The 9,937-nt window shown below is 36.9% G+C and overlaps 1 protein-coding gene across 1 annotated transcript in view; it reads right to left on the reverse strand.

The window, feature by feature from the left end:
• LOC309867595 (uncharacterized protein) overlaps window positions 1-9,937 on the reverse strand; it is a 57,147-nt gene that overhangs the window by 33,227 nt on the left and 13,983 nt on the right. The gene's annotated exons all lie outside the window — the stretch shown is intronic.

The following is a 9,937-nucleotide window of genomic DNA, read 5'->3' on the forward strand; positions in this document are numbered from 1 at the left end:
CGTATCATGCTTAGCGAAATAAGTCAAGCGGAGAAAGACAACTATCATATGATCTCCCTGATATGAGGAAGTGGTGATGCAACATGGGGGCTTAAGTGGGTAGGAGAAGAATCAATGAAACAAGATGGGATTGGGAGGGAGACAAACCATAAGTGACTCTTAATCTCACAAAACCAACTGAGGGTTGCTGGGGGGAGGGGGTTTGGGAGAAGGGGGTGGGATTATGGACATTGGGGAGGGTATGTGCTTTGGTGAGTGCTGTGAAGTGTGTAAACCTGGTGAGTCACAGACCTGTACCCCTGGGGATAAAAATATATATTTATAAAAAATAAAAAAATTTAAAAAAGCAGGGAAATCATCAAGATTAGAGCTGAGATCAATGAGGTAGAAACCAGAGATACAGTAGAACGTATCAATGAAACTAGAAGTTGTTTTTTTGAAAGAATCAATAAGATCGATAAACCATTGGCCACACTAATCCAAAAGAAAAGAGAGAAAGCCCTTGTGAATGAAAAGGGAGAGATCACAACTAACACCAAGGAAGTAGAAACAATAATCAGAAGTTATTATCAATAGTTATATGCCAATAAGCTTAGCAACCTAGATGAAATGGATGCATTCCTGGAAAAATATGAACTACCAAAATTGAACCAGGAAGAAATCGACAACCTGAATAGATTGATATCTAATAACGAGATTGAAGCAGCGATCAAAAACCTCCCAAAAAACAAGAGCCCAGGACCTGACAGATTCCCTGGGGAATTCTACCAAACCTTCAAAGAAGAAATAAAACCTATTCTCCTGAAGCTGTTTCAAAAAATTGAAGCAGAAGGAAAACTTCCATACTCTTTCTATAAAGCCAGCATTACCCTGATCCCCAAACCAGGCAAAGATCCTACCAAAAAGGAGAATTTTAGACCAATATCACTGATGAATATGGATGCTAAGATTCTCAACAAGAGCCTAGCCAATAGGATCCAACAACACATTAAAAAGATTATCCACCATGACCAGGTGGGATTCATCCCTGGGCTACAAGGATGGTTCAACATTCGCAAATCAATCAATGTGATAGAACAAATTAATATGAGAAGAGAGAAGAACCACATGGTCCTCTCAATTGATGCAGAAAAAGCATTTGACAAAATCCAGCATCCGTTCCTGATTAAAACGCTTCAAAGGATAGGGAGAGAGGGAACATTCCTGAACCTCATCAAATCTATCTATGAAAGACCCATAGCAAATATCATCCTCAATGGGAAAAAGCTTGCAGCCTTCCCGTTGAGATCAGGAACAAGACAAGGATGCCCACTTTCACCACTCTTATTCAACATAGTATTAGAAGTCCTAGCAACAGCAATCAGACAACAAAGAGAAATAAAAGGTATCCAAATTGGCATTGAAGAAGTCAAACTCTCTCTCTTCGCAGATGACATGATTCTTTATATGGAAAACTCAAAAGACTCCACCCCCAAAATAGTAGAACTCATACAGCAATTCAGCAACGTGGCAGGATACAAAGTCAATGTGCAGAAACCAGTGGCTTTCTTATACACTAACAATAAAAATGCAGAAAGGGAAATTAGAGAATCGATTCCATTTACTATAGCACCAAGAACCATAAGATACCTGGGAATAAACCTAACCAAAGAGGTAAAGGATCTGTACTCGAGGAACTACAGAACACTCATGAAAGTAATTGAAGAAGACACAAATAGATGGAAGACCATTCCATGCTCTTGGATCGGAAGAATGAACATTGTTAAAATGTCTATACTGCCTAGAGCAATATATACTTTTAATGCCATTCTGATCAAAATTCCACTGGTATTCTTCAAAGAGCTGGAGCAAATAATCCTAAAATTTGTATGGAATCAGAAGAAACCCCGAATCGCTAAGGAAATGTTGAAAAACAAAAATAAAGCTGGGGGCATCACGTTACCTGATTTCAAGCTTTATTACAAAGCTGTGGTCAACAAGACAGCGTGGTACTGGCATAAAAACAGACACATAGACCAGTGGAACATAGTAGAGAGCCCAGATATGGACCCTCAACTCTATGGGCAAATAATCTTTGACAAAACAGGAAAAAATATACAGTGGAAAAAAGACAGTCTCTTCAATAAATGGTGCCGTGAAAACTGGACAGCTTTATGTAGAAAAATGAAACTCGACCATTCTACACCATAAACTCAAAATGGATAAAAGACCTCAATGTGAGGCAGGAATCCATCAGAATCTTAGAGGATAACATAGGCAGTAATCTCTTCGATATCAGCCACAGCAACTTCTTTCAAGATATGTCTCCAAAGGCAAAGGAAACAAAAGCGAAAATAAGCTTTTGGGACTTCATCAAAATCACAAGCTTCTGCACAGCAAAGGAAACAGTCAAGAAAACAAAGAGGCAACCCACGAAATGGGAGAAGATATTTGCAAATGACAGTACAGACAAAAGGTTGATATCCAGGATCCATAATGAACTCCTCCAACTCAACACACACGAAACAGGCAAAATATCAAAAAATGGGCAGAAGATATGAACAGACACTTCTCCAATCAAGACATACAAATGGCTATCAGACACATGAAAAAATGTTCATCATCATTAGCCCTCAGGGAGATTCAAATTAAAACCACATTGAGATATCACCTTACACCAGTTAGAATGGCCAAAATTAACAAAACAGGAAACAACATGTGTTGGAGGGGATGTGGAGACAGGGGAACCCTCTTACACTGTTGGTGGGAATGCAAGTTGGTGCAGCCTCTTTGGGGAACAGTGTGGAGATTCCTCAAGGAATTAAAAATAGAGCTTTCCTATGACCCTGCCATTGCACTCCTGGGTATTTACCCCAAGGATACAGATGTCGTGAGAAGAAGGGCCATCTGTACCCCAATGTTTATAGCACCAATGGCCACAGTTGCTAAACTGTGGAAAGAACCAAGATGCCCTTCAATGGACGAATGGATCAGGAAGATGTGGTCCATATACACTATGAAGTATTATGCCTCCATCAGAAAGGATGAATACCCAACTTTTGTAGCAATATGGACAGGACTGGAAGAGATTATGCTGAGTGAAATCAGTCAAGCAGAGAGAGTCAATTATCATATGGTTTCACTTATTTGTGGAGCATAATGAATATCATGGAGGACAAGGGGTGTTAGAGAGGAGAACGGAGTTGGGTTAAATTGGAAGGGGAGGTGAATCACGAGAGACTATGGACTCTGAAAAACAATCTGAGGGGTTTGTTGTGGCTGGGGGGTGGGAGGTTGGGGTACCAGGTAGTGGGTATTATAGAGAGCACGGATTGCATGGAGCACTGGGTGTGTTGAAAAAATATGAATACTGTTTTTCTGAAAATAAATAAATTGAAAAAAATTAAAAATAAATAATTTTTTTTCAGTGTTCTGGAATTCATTGTTTATGCACCACACCCAATGCTCCATGCAATATATACCCCCCATAAAGCAACTTCTTATTAGACATATCTCCTGAGGCAAGGGTAACAAAAGCAAAAACGAACTGTTGGGACTTGAATAGGATAAAAAGATTCTTCACAATGAGGAAAACAATCTGCATAACCAAAAGGCAGCCTATTGAATGGGAGAAGATATTTGAAAATGACATATTTGATTTAGGGTTAGTACCCCAAATCTATAAAGAACTTATCAAGCTCAACATCCAATAAACAAATAACCCAGTTAAGAAACAGGGTGGAAGGCATGAATAGACACTTTTCCAAAGAAGACATTCCGATGGTTAACAGACACATGAAAAGTGCTGAACATCACTCATTATCAGGAAAATACAAATCAAAAATATGAGCTACCACCTCACACCTGTCAGAATGGCTAAAATTTACAATACAGCAAACCACAGGTGTTAGTAAAAATGTGAGAAACTGACAGCCTTCTTGCACTGCTGGTGGGGATAAAACTTGTGCAGCCACTCTGGATAACAATTTAGAGGTTCCTCAGAAAACTAAAAATAGAGCTACCCTATGGCACAGCAATTTCACTAGTAGGTTTTTACACAAAGGATAAAAAATACAGATTTGAAGGGGTACACACACACACACACACACACACATCCATAGACACACCCCAATGTTTATATCAGCAGTATCCAAGTAGCCAAATTATGGAAAGAGCCAAAATGTTCATCAACTAATGAATGAATAAAGATGTGACATCTTTATCCATTATAAAAAGATTGGATATTGTATATACAATATCTACAGTGGAATATTACTCAGCCATCAAAAAGAATGAAATCTTAGCTTTTTAAATGACGTGGATGGAGCTAGTTATTTCACTAAGTGAAATAACTCCATAAGTGAAGGATAAATACCATATGATTTCACCCATATATGGAATTTACGGGTCAAAACAGATGAACACATGGGAAGGTGGGGGTAAGGAGAGAGGGAAACAAACCACAAGAGACTCTTAATGATAGAGAACAAACTGATGGAGGTTGATGGAGGGAGGTGGGTGAAAGATGGGCTAAATGGGTGATGGATATTTAAGAGAGCACTTGTGATGAGCACTGAGTGTTGTATGTAAGTGATGAGTCACTGAATTCTATACCTGAACCAGTGTTGCATTTTGTGTTAACTAAAATTTAAACAAAAAATTTTAAAAATACATTTAAAAAATTTTTTTAAAAAATCTGTTTCTTCAGAGAAAAGGAAACATAAATTGAAAAGGTCACCTACAGGGGTACCTAGCTTGCTCAGTATGTTAAGTGTCCGACTTGATTTTGGCTGAGGTCATAATCTCAGAGTCATGGGATTGAGCCCTGCATTGGGCTCTGTGTTGGGTGTGAAATGTGCTTAAGATTCTCTCTTCCCCTCTTCCTCTGTCCCTCCCTAACCATCACCCCCAACTCACTCACTCACTCTCTCCAAAAACATACAGAATGAGAGAAAGTAGTTGCCAACCATATGTCTGATTATTGATTAATATCCAAAAATACATAAGGAACTCATATAACTCAATAGCAATCATCATCATCATCATCATCCAATTAAAAACGGTCAAATGACCTACCTTTTCCAAAGTAGATAAAGAATGGCCAAAGGGTACATGAGAAAGTTCTCTGTATCACTAATTATCAAGAAAATGCAAATCAAAATCACAATGTATGTAACTGTTGAATTGATATGTGTACAACTGAAACTAAGATAACATTGTATATTAATTATACTTTAAATTACACATGAATAAACACAAGGAGATATCACCACCATGGAAAACAGTATGGCTGTTCCTCAAAAAATAAAAATAGGCTTCCATATGAGCCAGCTATTTCACTATATTCAATAAAGTAAATTCAGTATCTCAAAAAGATGTCTGCACTCTCAGGTTCTTTGTACCAGTATTTACAACAGACAAGATATGGAAAAAACCTAAGTGTCCATTGTCCAATGATGGATAAATTGATTTCAAAATATATATTCACCTTTTCGGTGGGGTCTTTCCCTGTTTGGGGGATCAAGATAATGTTGGCTTCATAAAAAGAGTCTGGAAGTTTTCCCTCTGTTTTTATTTTTTGAAACCGCTTCAGGAAGTAGATATTATTTCTTCTTTGAATGTTTGATAGAATCCTCCAGGGAATCTGTCAGGTTCTGGGCTTTTGTTTTTTGGGAAGTTTTTGATCACTGCTTCAATCTTGTTACTAGACTTTGGTCTATTCAAGTTGACAATTTCTTCCTGATTCAGTTTTGGAAGTTTATAGGTTTCTAGGAATGCATCTATTTTTTCTACATTGCTTAACTTATTGACATATAATTGTTGATGATAATTTCTGATGATTGTTTCTATTTCCTTGGTGTTAGTTGTGATCTCTCCCATTTCATTCAAAATTTTATTAATTTGTATTCTCTCTCTTTTCTTTTGGATTAGTTTGGCCAATGGTTTATTGATCTTATTGATTCTTTCAAAAAACTAGTTTCTAGTTTCATTGATGCATTCTACTATATCTCTAGTTTCAATCTCACTTATCTCTGCTCTAATCTTGATTATTTCCCTTCGTGTGTGTGGAGTTGGCTTAATTTATTGTTGATTCTCCAGTTCTTTAAGGTGTAAAGAGAACTGGTATATTCTGGATTTTTCTAATTTTTTGAGGGAGTTTTGGATGCCTATGTATTTCCCTTTATGACTGCCTTTATACCATACACAAAGATAAACTTGAAATGAATAAAAGACCTCAGCCTGACGCTGGAATCCATCAGAATCCTAGAGGAGAACATAGGCAGTAACTTCTTTGACATCAGCCACAGCAACTTCTTTCAAGATATGTCTTCAAAGGCAAAGGAAAAAAAGTGAAAATGAACTTTTGGAGCTTCATCAAGATCAAAAGCTTCTGCACAGCAAAGGAAAGAGTCAACAAAACAAAGAGGCAACCCACGGAATGGGAGAAGGTATTCACAAAGGACAACAGACAAAGGGCTGATATGCAAATCTATAAGGAACTCCTCAAACTCAACATACACAAAACAGATAATCACATCAAAAAATGGGCAGAAGACGTGAGAAGAAATGTCTCCAAAGAAGACATACAAATGGATAGCAGACAAATGAAAAATTGTTCATCATCATTAGCCATCCAGGAGATTCAAATCAAAACCACATTATACCAGTTAGAATGGCCAAAATTAACAAGACAGTAAACAACATGACATCATGTGTTGGAGAGGATGTGGAGAAAGGGGAACCCTCTTAGACTGTTGGTGGGAATGCAAGTTAGTGAAGCCACTTTGGAAAACAGTGTGGATATTCCTTAAGAAATTAAAAATAGAGCTACTTTATGACCCTGCAACTTCACTACTGTCTATTTACCCCCAAAATACAGAGGTGTTGAAAAGAAGGGCCATCTGTACCCCAATGTTCATAGCAGCAATGGCCACAGTTGCCAAACTGAGGAAAGAACCAAGATACCCTTCAACAGAAGAATGGATAAAGAAGATATGGTCCATATATACTATGAGTATTATGCCTCCATCAGAAAGGATAAATATCCAACTTTTTATCAACATAAATGAGACAGAAGAGATAATGCTAAGTGAAATAAATCAAGCAGAGAGAGTCAATTATCATATGGTTTTGATTACTTGTGGAACACATGCAGAGATGAAGAGGAGAAGAAAGTTGGGGGAAATTGGAGGGAGAGATGAACCATGAGAGACTACGGACTCTAAGAAACAAATTGAGGGTTTTGGACGGGAACAGAGGTGGGAGGTTGGGTGAGCCTGGTGGTGGGTGTTAGGGAGGGCACATATTGCATGGAGCACTGGGTATGGTGCATAAACAATTAATTCTGGAACACTGAAAAAAATAAAAAAGAAGAAGAAAAGAACAATAGTGATCAATCAAAGTTTGTCTCCTTTTTAAAGGACTATCCTTTATAAAGAAAGAAGTGAATTAATGTAAATATCAGATTTAAATAGAAACAGATATCAGGCTGCATGTGATTTATTCAAGATCACAAATCATAGGCCAAGCATATATCAGAATCCCAATCTTGAGGCTACAAATGCCTGGATCTTTTAGTCGTAAGTAGCTTATTAATGATCAAAACATATTACAACACTATAACATCCTGAAATATGACAAGAATGAATCTGTCTACACATGATTTTTTTAAGACTCTTGACTCTTTTTTTTTAAAGATTATTTATTTATTTATTTGACAGACAGAAATCACAAGTAGGCAGAGAGGCAGGCAGAGAGAGAGGAGGAAGCAGGCTCCCCGCTGAGCAGAGAGCCCGATGCGGGGCTCCATCCTAGGACCCTGGGATCATGACCTGAGCCAAAGGCAGAGGCTTTAACCCACTGAGCCACCCAGGCGCACCTCCACATGATTTTAAGCTATAATAAATATGTCATAAGAAAACCACAAAACTTCTCAAGTTTAAATTTTAAGCAAATTCAGAAAAAATATTAAAAAAATATTCTCATAAGGATTTTGTGATATAGGCCACATTAAAGAGAGGAAAACCCATTATGATGTCTATGTTTCTTGATATAATAAAGCTATCTTCAAATCTTGTTTTTGCTAGTCCAGCGATCTATTTAGAAATCTGCAGTCACCACAAGCAGTCACCCACATAAATCTTAGACTAGTATATCTCCTACAAACCAGGCACCCAGAAATGCATAATGAAAAAAATTAACAAAACCACCAAAACATTAGCTCCAGTAATGACAGAGAATTCAGAAATCAGGCCTAAATTTTTGGAAAATGTCTGCCACTTATTATCAGATGTTAAGAATCTACTGAAGATTAGGTTTTATCCCAAGTTATAGCCAATTTTAGGCTTCCCACAAATATACATATCCTTGTTCCTGAGAACTCTTACCAGTAATTGAAATCTTCAGTCCTAGAGCAGAAGTGGACTGTAGTCAGCTACATTCAGTTCAGGATGCCTGGCTTGAAAAAGTGAGTCAAGGGCAACAGTGCAAAAGTCCTCTTCTTCAGTACTCTTTACCTAAGGAGATAGAAGTAAGACAGTACTTAAGGATTAGAAAAATACCTCTTATGTGTATTTAGTGTATGCATACCATTCTTTTATTTCTGCAAGAAAGATGTAGTTAATACAAAAAGCATTATTAATTAGGCTGTAGATAACTTACTCAATAAACACAATAATGGTAAAATATATGTTTTTTTCTCCTTGAAGGACATGTTGACATGTTTTATACAGAAATGAAAACCTCATTGATTATCTCTTGGTTATATATTCAGCAAGACATATCAGAAAGGACTGGCTTCTTCCAGAGCATAGCCATTACTTTGCAATGAGCATAATTTAAATACATAAACTATTTAACTGGGAATCAAATATAAGACTGCACATTCATTTATTTAAATTTCTTGTATCATGGGTGAAATGTATACATGAATATCAAACCTTTGGCCACAATTGTTTCTGTCATTTGGTTATGAGTAGGTCTTCAATAATACATAATATTGTAACTTTTAAACAACTTAACAAACATAAATTTTTTGACTACTACATTTAGACTTCAGTAAATACCATACCATTAGGATGACACCAGTGAATCACAAAACATAATATCAAATAAAATAAAGTTCTGGTAGAGTGAACATATTGTTCCAAGGATCCTATGAGGTAAGTCAATCACTAATTGAAGAGAATGCCAATGATATTGATGTGCCAGAATGAATGAAAGCAATTATCTTTTTAAAAGAGATATGTATTTATTTGAGAGAGTGAGAGTGAGTGGGGGACAAGAACGAGGGAGAGGGAGAGAATCCCAAGCAGACTCCCTGCTTAACCTGGATCCTGACACCAGGTTCAATCTCACAACCCTGAGATCATGACCTGAGTTAAAATCAAGAGTCAAATGTTCAACCAACTGAGCCACCCACGTGCCTCTATCTTTTTGCTTCTTCTCTTTTTGTTCCCCCCACCGCCAAAAAAAACCCAGTTATCTTAAAAGCCAACTTCACTGGTCAGATACTTAGCACACTTGGAATTTCTCAGTCACCAAAGGCAGTCACTCACATTTATTTCATGGGGTGATGCATCTCATTGATATTCAGCATTCCAAAATGAAACTTGAAGAACAGTAACTAAAGTTCAGCCTCAAAGCAACAGATTTAAGATTTATAGAACACTAAAATTAGACAAACTATCCTAAAAGTAATTTTCTCTTAGATGAAAATAGATATAGATTACTAAAATAAACTTCTCACAAGGATTTAATAGTCTGAAACTCCAAATAAAGTTCTCTCAGAACAAAACTAAAGAAAGCACAATCTTAGCAAAAATGATTGTTATCTATCAGGCTCCATGATTTTTAATAAACATAGTTTTTAGTCTGTTTTGTATTCTCAAAGTAATATGAAATCATATAATTGATCCAACTTATAGCATTCCCCATGAATATAGCCCTTGGAATTGAA

This window comes from Mustela nivalis (assembly GCF_964662115.1).
Source record: "Mustela nivalis genome assembly, chromosome: 6".
Classification (NCBI taxonomy): Eukaryota; Metazoa; Chordata; class Mammalia; order Carnivora; family Mustelidae; genus Mustela; species Mustela nivalis.